This window comes from Rhinolophus sinicus, linkage group LG12 (genome assembly GCF_036562045.2).
Source record: "Rhinolophus sinicus isolate RSC01 linkage group LG12, ASM3656204v1, whole genome shotgun sequence".
In the NCBI taxonomy this organism is placed as follows: Eukaryota; Metazoa; Chordata; class Mammalia; order Chiroptera; family Rhinolophidae; genus Rhinolophus; species Rhinolophus sinicus.
In genome coordinates this window covers 20997848-21013315 of record NC_133761.1, presented here as the reverse complement: position 1 = coordinate 21013315, position 15468 = coordinate 20997848, and the positions used below count along the sequence as shown (strand labels likewise).

General features: G+C 34.4%; 1 non-coding gene across 1 annotated transcript; it reads right to left on the bottom strand.

The window, feature by feature from the left end:
• Window positions 1-12506: 12506 nt before the first annotated feature.
• On the bottom strand, window positions 12507-12613 carry LOC141567996 (U6 spliceosomal RNA). Its single transcript, XR_012491015.1, has one exon. It is a non-coding gene; the product is annotated as a U6 spliceosomal RNA (small nuclear RNA).
• Window positions 12614-15468: the final 2855 nt, after the last annotated feature.

Below are 15468 nucleotides of genomic sequence, written 5' to 3'. Positions count from 1 at the left end.
TGTCCAAAATCCAGAACACTGTCAACACCAAATGCTGGCAAGGATCTGAAGCACTGGCATTCATTGGTGGTGGGAATGCAAAATGGTACAGCCGTTTTGGAAGACAGTTTGATGATTTCTTACAAAACTAAGCATATTATTGCGTGCAGTACAGCAATCACGCACCTTCATATTTACCCAAAGGAGCTGAAAATGTATGTCCGTAGAAAACTGCATAAAGATGCAAAAATGTTGATAACAGTTTTCTTCAGAATTGCTAAAACCTAGCAGTAACCAAAAGGTCTTTCAGCAGATTAATGGGTAAATGAATTGTGCTACAATCAGACAATGCAATATTGTTTAGCACAAAAATAAATAAATAAATATAATAAAGCATTGTCAAGCCATGGAAAGAGATGGAAGAAATTTTAAGGCAGATTACTATTAAGCAAACGAGGTCAGTCTAAAATGACTATGTACTGTATGGTTTCAACTATTTGACATTTTGGAAAGGGCAAAATTATGGACACAGTAAAAAAAAAAAAAATCAGTGGTTGCCTGGGGTTGGTGGGGGGAGGGATGAGAAGCAGAGCACAGAGGATTTTTAGGGTGTGAAACATCTCTGTATCATACCAAATGGTATGTCGTTATACATTCGTCCAGACCCATAGACTTTACAACACCAAGCGTGAACAGTATTGTAAACTATGGGCTTCGGGTGATATGCTGTATGAGTATAGGTTTATCACTTGTAACAAATGTACCCCTCTGGTGTGAGATGCTGATAATGAGGGAGGCTATACCTGTATGAAGGTAGAGGGTATATGGGAAATCTCTGTACCTTCTTAATTTTGCTGTGAACCAAAAACTGCTCTAAAAATAAAATCTCTCAAGAAAAAAAGGTAAGTGTTTTTCCCAACTGAGAACTGACATGCACTTCTTTTTGGTTTCAGTTACCTATATCCAATTGCTTTGTACACAGAAACTTTGTGAAATATACCTTGTTTGGTGGAATGGTAGAGAGAATCTCTTTCCATTTTAAATAGTACAATCCTTTCTTAATGTACTAGGTAAATGTAGGTAGTATTTGCTTCCTGAGTCAAGTGGTACCCTGCTGTCTGGAGATCAAATGCAAGAGAAACACTGGGAGTTCAGGTCACTGCAGTTGCTTCTTTAGTCTTCCTTTTTTCAACATGTTCTATTATTGTTGTCACACTCCTGTACACCCAAACAATCATCAAAGCTCTTAAATTCTGACCCTCGGAGCAATTTCTTGAAACATTTCTAGGCAAAGCTATTCGGTTGTAAATTGGACTATGCATTGTTTCTGAGTAGTGTCTCTGCAACCTTTTAACTTGTATAGTATTGGACTTAAAGTGTATGCACTTCAAAACAGAATCCTTATCTAGTTCTCATGTTAAATTCACACAAAAACATCAGTGTTGCCAGTGGTAAATAACCTCTGCCCTTCATCTATTGATTATGCTTCCTGATTTATTTTCTCTCTCTTCATATCCTCTAGCTAAAATCATCTTTCTTACCCCCAAGATTATTTTGTTCAACCTTGCTATTATTTCTTACAGGCATGAAGATTCCATCTCCATGGATTGATTTACATATATGAAAGGATAGGACTCTCAAGTATATTTATTTCTATAAATTGTCAGTGTTTTACAAGGAGGAATTTTTCTTCTTTCCATTAGTAGTAAATACTGTGTAGACATATAAGAACATATATCTCTTCTTATTGCATTGATACCTTTTGGCCAAATGCTATCATATTGTAGCTAAATACATTATAATCGTTGATGAGATTTAATAGATGGAGGAATTTATTTTTTCTGTTGCATATGAATGGAAAATATCCATTTTGCAAAATGTCTAGTTTGAATCATGTTCTTAGATTGTCGTTCTTTTCAAAGACAACAAAACAAATTGGCTGAAGCTGCTAAAAACAATTTGGTCACAGAAAGCTGTGCATACATGACTTTGCCTGTTTTCCAGGTACTACTTTATTTCTTTAGCTCCTTCCTTAGTCCTTTGTATCACCAGCTCATCTCAATCTCTTAGTAATAACCTAAATGGTGCCCAGTCAGAAAAGCCTTCCCTAGAAAAATAACACAAAGTAGCTCTCTTCTATCCCTTGATATTTTTGATCTCACATTATATATATTTCCTTTATAGAATTTATACTATGTAATAGTTTTATTTACATAATGACCTACCATACCTCTCTCACACTCTTATGTAAGTTACCTTCAATCAGGTATCTTGTTTATCTTATTTGCCATTGTATCCTCAAAGCTTAAAGAGTACCTAGTATATAATAGGTGCTCTATAAATATACTTGTATGTTGAAAAAAAGAAAAAAAAAAAGAAGTGAGGGAATAAATACTATTTTTCAATTTGATTTCTTTCCTTTTTTGTTTGTTTGTTTGTTTGTTTGTTATAAAATGTGATGTAATGAATGGTAGCCCTGCAAAAACGATTTCGGGTTCTAATTCCTAATACCTGTACATGTTACCTTATGCAGTAAATTTTTTTCCACAATCATCCTGGATCATCCTGAGCCCTAAATGCCATCAAAGTGTCTTTGTAGGAGAGGCAGAGAGAGATTAGACATACACCTGAAAATGTGATATGAAAAAAAAAGGCAGAGAACAAAGTGATGAGACTACAAATGAAGGAATGCTGGTAGCAGCCAACATAAGTTGAAGCAAGAAATGGATTCTCCCCTAGAACTTCCAGAGGAATTGTGGTTCTACCAACACCAGGACTGTAGCCTAATGAAACTGATTTTAGACGTCTGGCCTCCAGTATGTGAGATAAGAAACAGCTATGATTTTAAACTACCAATTTATGTTAGTTTTTTACAACCATAAGAAACTAATACCTACAATATTTCAAACATAGAGAAAATAAAATAGTAATTGAAACTTATGTATTCCTACCCAAATGTAACAAATAGTATTTATCTTATATGCTTTAGATTAAAAAAAAATAATAAGAAAGAAAATACGTGAAACGATAGAGTATGGTAGTACTCCCTCCAATACCACCCAAACTCCTCCAGGATAACCACATCTTGAAATAGGTTGGAACCTTCCCAGGCATATTTCCATATTTTACTACACATTTATGTACCTCCAAGCAATATATTGCATTGTGTTGTGGTAAATTTTAAGTAAATGTTAACTTTTACATAAATAATATCATATCATTAACGTTATTCTGCAATATGTTTAGTCAGTAAACATTATTATCCAAAATTTTCCATCTGTATGCTGATAGTTCTCGTTCATTCATTTTAAATATAAGACAATTTTATATCATATGACCAAAACAACTATTTAAGTATTTTCTTTTGATGAGTATTGATGTGGTTTCTAATTTGTTTTCATCGCAAATAATGGAAATAACACCTCTGAGCAGGTTTTCTTTTGTGTTATTTGAGATTTCCTCCAGCAAAGAACCTAGTAGTTTTGCTGGGTTGTTGAAAAAGCACATATTCGGCTTTACTGGTTATTGACAAACTGTTATACAAAATGATTGTACCATTATATAATTCACTATGAGTTCATGACTTTTTATTTCCCACAGTCTAGATAGTAATTGGTATTATAAATTTCCCCTGAATTTGTTAAGTGTGAAATGGTAACTCAGTTTTAAGAATGATTTGCATTTCCTTGATTATAAGTGAGAGTGGGTCTTTGCAGATCTGATTTTACATGCTTTGGAATTTTAAATTATTCAACAAATATCTGTTAGCCTTTGTGTGTTGTTAGTAGGGGGAGGTATGTATGTTACTATTTTTAGCAGTTATTTTTATGAGTGATACGTTCATTTAGTTTATGTTTAAAATACCGTCTGTCAACCTGCTGCCTACACTTTTTAACAGTAGGTCTTTTCTCATAAATAAGTTTGTTTATTTTAATGTAGACAATTTTATCTTGCTTATAGCTTATGGGTGTATGGGTGTGTGTGTGTGTGTGTGTGTGTGTGTGTGTGTGTGTGTAAGTGCACACCTTGTAAAAGCTAGCACTATATATGTTTGAAACATAAAAGCTTTAGATTTTCACATTAAAGTCTTTAATCCTTGTGGAATTCATTTTGTGAATGGAGTGGGGTAGATTTAATTTTGTTATTTTCACAAGGTTAGAAAACATTTCCAGCACAATTAACTGATTTAATGGGAATCAATGCAATGGGTGCTGGAAGAGTTTAGAGACCATTTAAATTATTTTTAAAAATAAGAAAATATGTAGTGCCCCAAAATGTTTTAGGTAAATTTTAATTTTAATTCTCTACCTTCTGAAGTAATATTTAGATATTCGAATAATCAACATAAATTTATTTTTGCTTCTTTTATTGACACAGAGTATAAAATATCTTGACAAATAGACAACCCCGTTTAAAAAATATAGAAACAATAATCTTTAGTCAATATTTAAAAGTGACAAGCACTTTTCTTGAACTCTATAACAACTATAATCCAACCTGTAGGAACATTATCTGACAGGTGTTAATGGGGATTTCTGAATGTCAAATCTTCCATGGGAATACCAAGACTTGGTTCACTCAACAATAGTTTCAAAGTATGAGTGACAGAACTGTAGTGAGAAAGTCAAGGTCTCTGAATCAAACACAACCAAGGGAAAAGATAGACTATAGTTAGGTCCATTAACAAAGACTTAATTTACCTATTGACAGAAGCTATAAATAATAGAAAACGAATTGATGATATGGAGAGTGATAGAGATAGGCTCCTTAGATAGAGCGATCAGGGAAGAAATCTCTGAGGGAGTTAAAACTGACCTTAAACTTCAAAGATAGGAAGGAGCTTGTCATGCTAGACATGAGGAAAGATTGCTCCAGGGTGAAGGAATAGGATGCACAAATAATGCCCTTGGATATGCTTAAGAAAGAATAAGAAGGCTAGTGTAACTGGAACACAGAAAACCATGAGCGTATAAAGTCAAAGAGGGGTACATGTGTAAGTAATACAAATGTCATTCTAAGTTCAGTGTAAAGAACTTGGTGGTTTTAAATAGGGATGTGGCTTGATTTAACGTATGTTTAAAAGACCCTTTGGGATAGTAACAAATAAATGTATTACAGGAGACAAAAGTGGTCTGAAAATAACTAATTAGGAGGTTGTTGTAGATTTTATAGTATTCTAGGCATAAACATTGGAGTCCCGAAATATGGTTAATTATACATAGTAGCAGAATATGCATATGAATACATATATATATGTACGTATATATATATATATATATATACACACACACATGCATACATGCATATATATATACATATATATATATATATATATATGTATATATATATATATATATATACTTAAGATACAACACACACACACACACACACACACACAAGGTTGGACTTTTACGTTCTCAAAATCATCCTAGAAAAAGTGCGATATATCTCATTGCTGAATATCACTATGGTCACCTTCGAAGTACTCCCCTTGGAAAGGTATGCACCGACTTCAGCACCTAGTCCACCCTTCAAAGCAATTTTGGAACTCTTTCTCTGGAATGGCCATCGGAGATGTCATCGTATTACCCTTGATGTCCTGAATGTCATCAAAATATCTTCCTTTCAATATTTCCTTTATCTTCGGGTAAATAAAGAAGTCACTGGGGGCCAGACCAGGTGAGTAGGGAGGGTGTTCCAATACAGTTATTTGTTTACTGGCTAAAAACTCCCTCACACACAGTGCTGTGGGAGCTGGTGCATTGACGTGATGCAAGAGCCATGAATTGTTGGCAAAAAGTTTAGGTCATTTTCATCTAACATTTTCATGCAGCGTTTTCAGCACTTCCAAATAGTAAACTAGATTAACTGTTTGTCCAGTTGGTATGAATTCATAATGAATAATCCCTCTGACATCAAAAAAGGTTAGCAATATCATTGCAACAAGATTGCAAACTTTACTGTCAGATCTTGTATGGTTCAAAGGTTAAAGTTTTAGATCTTTACATTTAGGTCTTCAATCCTTGTGGAATTCATTTTGTGAATGCATGAGGTAAAGATTTCATTTTATTATTTTCACTAGGTAAGAAAAAAATTCTAACACAATTAACTGATTTAATGGGAATCAATTCAAGGGATACTAGGGGAGTTTAAAGTAGAGACTGCTTAAATTATTTTTAAAAATAGGAAAATACGTAGGGAACCAAAATGGTTTCAGTAAATTTTAATTTTAATTCTCTACCATCTGCAACAAGACTTAGACATTCCAATAGTCAACATAAATTTATCTTCCCTTCTATTATTGACACAGAATAAAAACAACACTGCTTGAAAAATCGGAGTTGCGCAATTTAAATCCATGAACCATGTTTTTTAGGTAATTTTAAATCATATCACCATTATTGATGTGTAGGGCATTTGAAATAAGTATCTAATAATTATAAACATGAACTGCTGTTGAGGAAAAAAATCATAGAGGATAATTATTGCTGTTCAGCTTTCAGGATGCAGCCAGTTTTTTAAAGAGGAAACACCTTTGACAATAAATACACTTTTAAATCTCTTAGCATAGTTGGGATTTAAAGATAATAATGAAGACAATGCTGGAAATAAAATGCATACTTAATTACACTGAAATCTGAAGTATAAAATCCTGTAGGTGGTGAATTTGGGCTTGCCATTGCTTCTGATTTTTCAACGTTATTCCTAAAAACTATAGACAAAAAAGTTGAATTTTCAATTAATGTCATTCATCTACACTACAATATGATGTTTTCCTCTTTGTTTTCTATTACCGTGTTTCCCCAAAAATAAGACCTAGCCAGACAATCAGTTCTAATGCACCTTGTGAAACAAAAATTAATATAAGACCTGGTCTAATTTTATTAATATAAGACCTAGTCTTATATTAATTTTTGCTCCAAGAGACGTATTAGTGCTGATTGTCTGGCTAGGTCTTATTTTCAGGGAAACAGGGTAGTTAGTAGAAAAAAGAACTTTGTAAAACAAAAAATAAATACTAATCTAGAGAATAACAGATAATTTAAAAATTTGTGAAGTTTATATAAACTACTTATATAGAAATTATGTATAGAACTAATATGTTTGTAGTACTTACTGCTTGTTTTATTATGTACTTATCCTTGTTTATAAGGAAGTTTTGAGAAATGAATATTACTTAGAATAATGCCATGCATATTCATAAAGTAATATTAAAGGATTATTTTATGGTGCCATTATTTACCATTTATGTGGCAAGGCTTAATGTCCTCTGTGTCTATAAATAATTTGAAAATTGCAGGCTCTGGTGAATAAATTAAGTCATTTAAAAAGGAAAACCAAAAAAGAATATAGAATACTAACTATCTATGTATGTGTTTATAATTAGATTGTAATTCATACTGAGAGGGAGAACTGTAATTCTGTATATTCATTCCTAGCAGAAAGGTGATTGCATTTCACCTTTCTTTATTATTGATGATCATGCCAGAATACATATGAGTATTGGAGGAAAAGATGTATACTAATTTCAAATAAATAACAAAATCAATTTTTCAAAAATTCAAAAAGATTTATAATTACTAGCCCTCCCAAGGCCTGTCATAATAGTTTGACATCCAAAACAGAACAGACATTGTAAATGCTTGTTCAAAATTTCTTTTAATACAGGTAAGTTGAATAAATAAACTTTTCCTTTAAAAACAAATGCAGAAATTTTAACAGATATTTTTAGTGTGGTGGATATTTGTAAAATACTTTAGTTCATGGAAGAAATTCCCTGTAAATGACTCCAGAATTAGCATAATTGAGATTTGTGACATATGGGATATAAAGACTCAGCAATATACCCTTGGTAACTTCTAATTTGCTGAATATCCTAATTATTTCATATGTATGCAATAGATAATATATACAACATATAATATATGTTAAAATAGATAGTCCTATACAATACAAATATATCCTAATAATGGGTCAAATTATTTCAAGCTTCAAGCATATCACTGATTTATTACATTAAGATAACAACCACCTTCTATTTTTCTAACTCACTCCTTCAACTAGCCCCACTCCAACTGCTCAGAACCTGCAGCTTTGATCCTACCAGCCTTTTACTTTCCTTCACCACACCTCACTTCTTCACTTTTCTCCTTACCCAGCTTAAATTTCAACGTCCTAATTAAAATCATCCTCTTTTGTGTTACTACTCAGTACCCTCATCTGGTAAAACCTCAAAGCTTCTCAGATACAACTGTTTACTTAATCTGTGTGCCCATCCAACAGCGAAACATGGCTGGAGAGTAACAGACAAGTGATTAAAGTCTTAATCACTTTAAATTTTTGATCACCGACCTCAAATGAACTATTCATGTCAGTCACCCGTCAAATAGTTACACTAGTTCAATCATTCTTAAAAAAAAAAAAAAAAAAAAAGTGTGTATATATATATATATATATATATATATATATTTATATTTATTTATTTTTAGTTTCAGGTGTACAAAACAATGTAATAGCTAGACATTTACATTTACACCCCTCACAAAGTGATAATATCCCCAATCTCCTACCCCATCTGAGATCAAATATAGCTGTTACAATTCCATTGACTATTTCCCTAGGATGTACTCCACATCCTATGAATATATGTATATATATATATATATATATATATATATATATATATATATATATATATAATAGTTGGCATTCAATATTATTCAACTTCAGCTTTAGGTGTGTACAGTGGTCAGGCATCTACACAGTCCATGAAGTGATCCCCCTAATAAGTCCAGTGCCCATCTGACCCCCTACATAATCTTTACATTATTGATTATATTCCCCAAAACTGTATTTCATATCCCGATGGCAATATTGTGAATACTAATTTGTACTTTCTAGTCCCTTTACCTTCTCCCCCTTCTCTACCCGCCTCCCATCTAGCAACCATCAGTTGTTGTTGTTTTTCCCTATATCTCTGAGTCTATTTCTGTTTTGTTTTTTCATTTATTCTGTTCTTTAGATTTCACATACAAGTGAGATCATATGGCATTTGGCCCTAGAGAATATTATGCTAAGTGAAATAAGTCAGATGGAGAAAGACAAATATTAATCATTCTGCCTGATGACTATTTTATAGCTTCTTCTTTATCTTTAAACATGAATATTTTCCTCCACCCTTACTCTTGGTGATGATCCTACTAAATATTTAATTGAGGAGATGGGGGAAAATCAAAACAGGATTTCTACTGACTCTGACAACCACATCTACCCATCTGTGTCTGGGACCAAAGCACTGTGCCTTATATCCGGTTACTATCGGCTAAAGGTGCAGGCCCATTAGATCACATTCTTTTCTATCAAAGGTCTGGGTTTGTTTCATTTGCCTTTATTTTTTCACTTTTTATTTTTTCCCTTAATTTCTTCCCTAGCCATAACTGCAATTTTTGAAGAGAGGCAAGGGAAGCAAAAATAAGAAATTTATTGTCCTGTAATATTGTACTAATATTACACCATTATGCCACACATTAGTATAGTAGGTTATAGTAGAGTATAGAGTAGCATAGTGCAGTAGTGTTATATAGTATAGTGTTATATAGTGTTATGGAGTATAGTATAGTACAGTATAGTACTAATATTATAAGCTGTCTTCTAATTCTCCAGACCTTGCAAATATTTAAAGCTTCTTCTATCCTGGACAATTTTCAATGTTCTTCAGAAGTTCCCTTTTCTACCCAAAGATCCCTTGATATGTCTGATGCCTCTTCTTCAGCTAGACACTTTTATCTCAGCTCCACACTCAGACATTAGCTGCAGAGTTCCCTGGCAGTCTGCTTTGATAGGACATAAAAGGCCGTCTGCCAGGTGTCTCTTCTACTTTGCCTACCTCTTGTCCATAGGAAATAGGAAACGGTCATACATCATTTGTCATCAATGAGAATGTTTATTGCCTATTGCAATCCTCTGATGTCTTCATTCTGCTCTGCCACAACCATTTTGGCTATATGGGGTATCAGTCCTTGGGTCCTCCAACTGCAGAGAATTCATGTTGGCTTCAGGAACACCTTAGGTGACTCTTCAGGGACTCCCCTTCTCTCTTCCTTGCATTCACAGTGTAGTGTTCACTTTTGGTTACTATATTGTGTTACAAATTATTTTAAAACTCGGTATAAAAATTAATTTTGTTGTATTCAAAGAAGCTGCTGATCGTTTTCAAACAGAAATCAGTGGGGGTGGCTTTTCTTGCTCCATGATACATGGAGCCTCCCCTGGGAGGTGACTTGATTATTAAGATTATTGTGACTGGAAGTGTTTTCAGTCACATGTGTAGCAGTTGATACTGGCTATCATCTAGGATGTCAACTGAAGCTTTTGGACAGATACCTAATTTGGTTTCTTCTGGTGGCCTCAGGGTAGCTGGACTTTATACATTGAGGTTTAGGCTCCAAAATGGATACCAAGCTAAAAATAGTAGCTTTATTATCTTTAATGGCATAGCCTCAGAAAACACACAGCATCATGTCTGATACTTTCTAATGGCTACAAGTGAGTCACGGTACTATTCAGATTTAAAGAGAGAAAATTAAATTTTACCTCTAGATGGGGAGTATCAATGTTCTAAAAGAGCATTTGGGAAGGGAGACATTGCAACCAATTTTGGAAATGCCCTATATTACATTTCCTCTAGGTAATTTAACTAATTAAATCCTTTCTTCAAAGTATACACCCTGGCTTTTTTCATAAACTTGATTTGACTAAAAGGTCCAAGTGTCATGGAATATGTTATTATGCATTCCCTTAGTAAATTACACATTTTGAAGTATCTCATGACTTTGGTATACCACATCTTGTTACAAGATTTTAACATCTTGCTATAGAAAAGGGAAAAACACAAGTAGCTCTTCCACTGTCTTTAGTTATCTGGCATCACTGCCTGGCACCAACAACTAGGCATGTGAGAAAAGACACCTCTAAATGATACTTCAAATGAAGCTGCCTTTCTCAGTCACAAGAATAGGAAATCTTTCTTCTTGCAGTTTTTAAACAGTTGAGAATGAACTTGGTCCTTTGAGCTGGAATTTCTAAGTTTTAGTCCCAAGGACCTTATAACCATAACAAGGCAGTTATTAAATAGAGAAGAAAAAGCTGTAAGTTAATGATTTGAGTAGCTACGTAGCTTTCAGTTTGGTAAGACATGCAGAATACAGCTACAACTTGGTACTGTTTGGCATTATCTGAAGTGCAATGAAGCCAAGAGACCTGGATTTTCTACATGATCATTTAAGAGACCACCTTTGTTGTAAGAAAAGTTACATTTGCACAGATCGTATTTCTGTTAGCAAAAGTTTTCTTTTCATTTGTGGATTTAATCTCTACCATACTTGTTCATTATGATCTGATAGTGTAAAAAAAGATGTGTATGTGTGTGGTGTGTAGGATCCTATGAGAGTAGAGATATGGAAGACTACAAAAAGAGTTAATAAAACACTCAACTCTTACTTGCATAAGGTGAACAAATAAAAGAGTCTGATAACTGCAAAACTCCTACATATAGTATCTTTTATGGCTGAACAGTCTAAATTTTGGAAAACATAGGCATAACGCACATTTAGGAGGTTACGACTTTTAAAGGTCAAAGGCAAAACCACCCCACAGGTCTCGCTTAAATGAAGCAGATATTCTGATTTTTCATTCATCTTAATAGTGTAGATCTGAAGAAAACAAGGCTTCAGGAGGTACAGCTTGTTTTAGGGGAGGGACACATCATGCCTCCTTCTGTCCTGCCAGGCTTTTCCAACTACACTCTGAGGAGTGTAGATGTGTCAAATTCCCACTGGAGAAAGATAAGCTGACTTTATCCATAGAAGGCAGACAAAGATTTGGGCCAAGAGGGGCAATTCTTGGACATTTCCAAATGTGGGACTGGATCTGAGAGTAACCATAAATAGAAGCAGGTAAATTTTATCTTCTGTGTTGGCAAGTAATTGGTTATCTCTGATCTTGTTAAAAGTTTCACTTGTATGAACGATTACTGATAGGAATCTAGGGAAAGGTCTGTCCTCAAAGTTGGAATAAAGTACTGTTAGGAAAAGAAATACAGGCCTTAGGAGAGATGGACGAGGGAGTACTGAAGTTGATTTGAAGTGGAGTGTTCAATAGCTGCTAGATGGATTGGAAAGCCAGTGTCTAGAGACTGCTTTTTTGGTAAATCAGGTGACAACTAAGAAATGTTTCTCCACCACATAGCTTTTGAAAGGTAAACCTACAAGCCTTCAGTTTTTCCATTTTAATCTAGATTAAAATTGATATAAAAATCAAAACATGTTCTTTGGGGTTATAGAAGTAACCACCAAAATAAATAAGCAAATATTAGGAAAATGGCTCTCCGAGGGAAATAGAATACTGATTTGATTTTTTTGTAACCATGTATGTATATATACATATATTACTTTTATTATATATATATATATATATATATATATATATTATTACTTTTATATATATTACATATATATTACTTTTTTTTTTTTAATATGAAACGCTTCACGAATTTACGTGTCATCCTTGCGCAGGGGCCATGCTAATCTTCTCTGTATCGTTCCAATTTTAGTATATGTGCTGCCGAAGCGAGCACATATATTACTTTTAAAATAATAAATATTAAAACTAGGTACAAAAATAGCTCAGCAGCTCAATTTATACGTGAGCCGATGAGGTCAGCTGACATTTGAATTACATATGTTTATATATGCACAAGTAAGGGAAGGAAGGCTTGTGCAGAGGAAGCAATTTCCTCAGGAATGGAATTGAGGAGAGATAATGTATATTATATGTGGGAAACAATGAGTAGTTCAATTTGGTTAGACCATACTGTGTAAAATAGAAAAGTGAAAGACAAGATTAAAAATATAGCATGGGATTCAATTGCTAGTTTAAGGAATATACATGTCCCCAATAGCTATAAGAAAGACACCAAATATTACTAGGAAAAGGAGTGATATGCTAAGGGATCCTCTTCAGAAAGATGAAATTATATAACACGTTTTAGAGATAGGAGAGACCAGAAACAGAGATGCTATCGTGTTTCCCTGGCAATAAGACCTAACCGGGCAATCAGCTCTAATGCGTCTTTTGGAGCAAAAATTAATATAAGACCCAGTCCTTTAGTGAAATAAGACCAGGTTTTATATAATATAATATGATATGATATAATATAATAAAATATAATATAGTAATATAATGTAATGTAATGTAATGTAATATATTATAATACCGGGTCTTATATTAATTTATTGCTCCAAAACACCATTAGAGCTGATTGTCTGGCTAGGTATTATATTCTGGGAAACAGTGTGGTTAGAAACATATTTGAATCATTTGGTAAATCCAGTGGATGCCAGAACATGCTAAGGAAGAAAGAGTAGAGAGCAAAATTGGATTAAGAGCTATTGCAGAGATTCAGTCAAGGATGGATATCTGGAATCATATTTTAAAAATAAAAAAATATGAAATAATTCTAATACTTTAAGACTAAGTAAATTAAAAACTGGTGATTTCAAAGCAGAAACAGAAAATAGAAAAGGTAGAAAGATTTTGGGGGAAAATTTGGAGGGATAGGACACTGTGCTTACCCTTTTGCCTTCCCTACATTTGATTTTGAGTTTCTGACAGAACAATTAGTCAGAGAGGGTTTCTTGTTTGTTTGTTGTTTTCTTTCTACTAAACAGTTGGAAATGTTAAGTTTTAACTTCTTTTATTATGTTCAGCATTGTTCTGGCAATGAAATACAGAAATTTGGTTAATAATATCAGTAACCATTTTAAACTGCTTGGGAAACGCAATCACAAAAAGAAATTAGGCAATTGCTACTCCTAATGCTAACTGACATTAAGCATTGAAAAATATGAAATGAATGAGTTAAATAACTTTATTATACTAGATATTTATATCTGTGTTCACAGCACTATTAATCTAAATTAGGCAATATTCTACTACTATGGAAAAAAACAAGATGACGTCATAAAAATGGTGGCATGAGGTGAGACTCTTGAAATCGCCCCTAGAATTTACAACAAATTGAATGACTATAACTCCAAAAAGGACTCCCCATGCAGCTAACAGGCAAGATTAAGAGATGCACTATTGAAATCATCTAAAGGTGGGCAGATTGCGCGAGCAGGGGAGGAGGGAAGAGAGAAGTGCAGAGACGGGACTGCGGGGGCACTGGATGCAGACCTAGCTCAGTGCACCGAGCTTGTTGCATTCTGGAACTACCACAGCTGCGGGAGAGGGAAGAACTTGGACTTCCAGGGCTCTGCTTATGGCCCACAGGGCTGAGGGGACAGCATATAACACAGCTGAACCCAATGCTCATGGCAGAGACCTCAGAGCAAAGACTGAGGGAAGAAGGCTGAAAACAGTGGTTTAAGCCCTCATGGCCAGACAGAAAATGGAAGACTTAGGCACTGAACCTAGCCACCCCCTCCCTACCCTCCCAGAGCTCGCCCCACCCCCACTTGCCCAGTTCTAGAAACAGAACAGTAGCAGTGTCAGATCAAAAGAACAGAATATTTGCAGTTCTGAGAACTGTAGTCCACAGACACGGACTCACAGCCCAACTACCTCCAGCAAAGGGGAGGGAGCCATAGAAGCAGGACTGGCTGTGGGGGTAGTCGCTTTCATTGCTCTGGGCCACCTCTCACAACACACCCCACCCCTGTTCTGAACTATCTGGGTGGATCCCTATAGGAATAAACAGTGCTGCTAAAACACACGGGCACTGAGTCTGAAGCAGAAGAAGCTTTAGAACTTCAGAAGCTCTCCACATACCCACACGGACGTGACGCCCTATGACCCAGGTGAACTGTTCACAGAGGAGAAGCCCGCCTTCCAGGGAATGCCCCCATTGTATGAGAAGCTGGAATAGTGCAGAGAAAATATAACACTACAGTATTATATAAGAGAATAAAAGGTTGCAGTCGGAGAGAAAATAAAATATTCTACCAATATCTACTGGAAAACAAAATAAAGACATCTTTCTAACAACCTGTTGCAGAAGCCACTCCTGTAGATGTCTAGGAAGAGAAATAATAAATAATCAATCGCCATGAATATCCAAGGTAATAAGACAGCTAAGGAAGAAAATGAAAAGTCTCCAGAAAATGAACTTAAAGGCATGGAAGTATGTGACTTAAATGACAGGGAATCCAAGATTACAGTTCTTAAAAAGCTGATTGAGATGCAATAAAACACAGACAGGCAGTTTAATGAACTCAGAAACACAATCAAAGAACAAAATGAATATTTTACCAAAGAGATTGAAGTTTTAAAAAAAGAACCAAGTATAATTTCTGGAGATTAAGAACTCAATAAAAGAAATGAAGAGCGAAATAGTCAGTTTAGGTAGAAGAATTGACGAGATGGAGGAATTAATCCGTAACATTGAAGATAGAAATCTGGAAATGACACAGATGGAAAAAGAAAGAGACT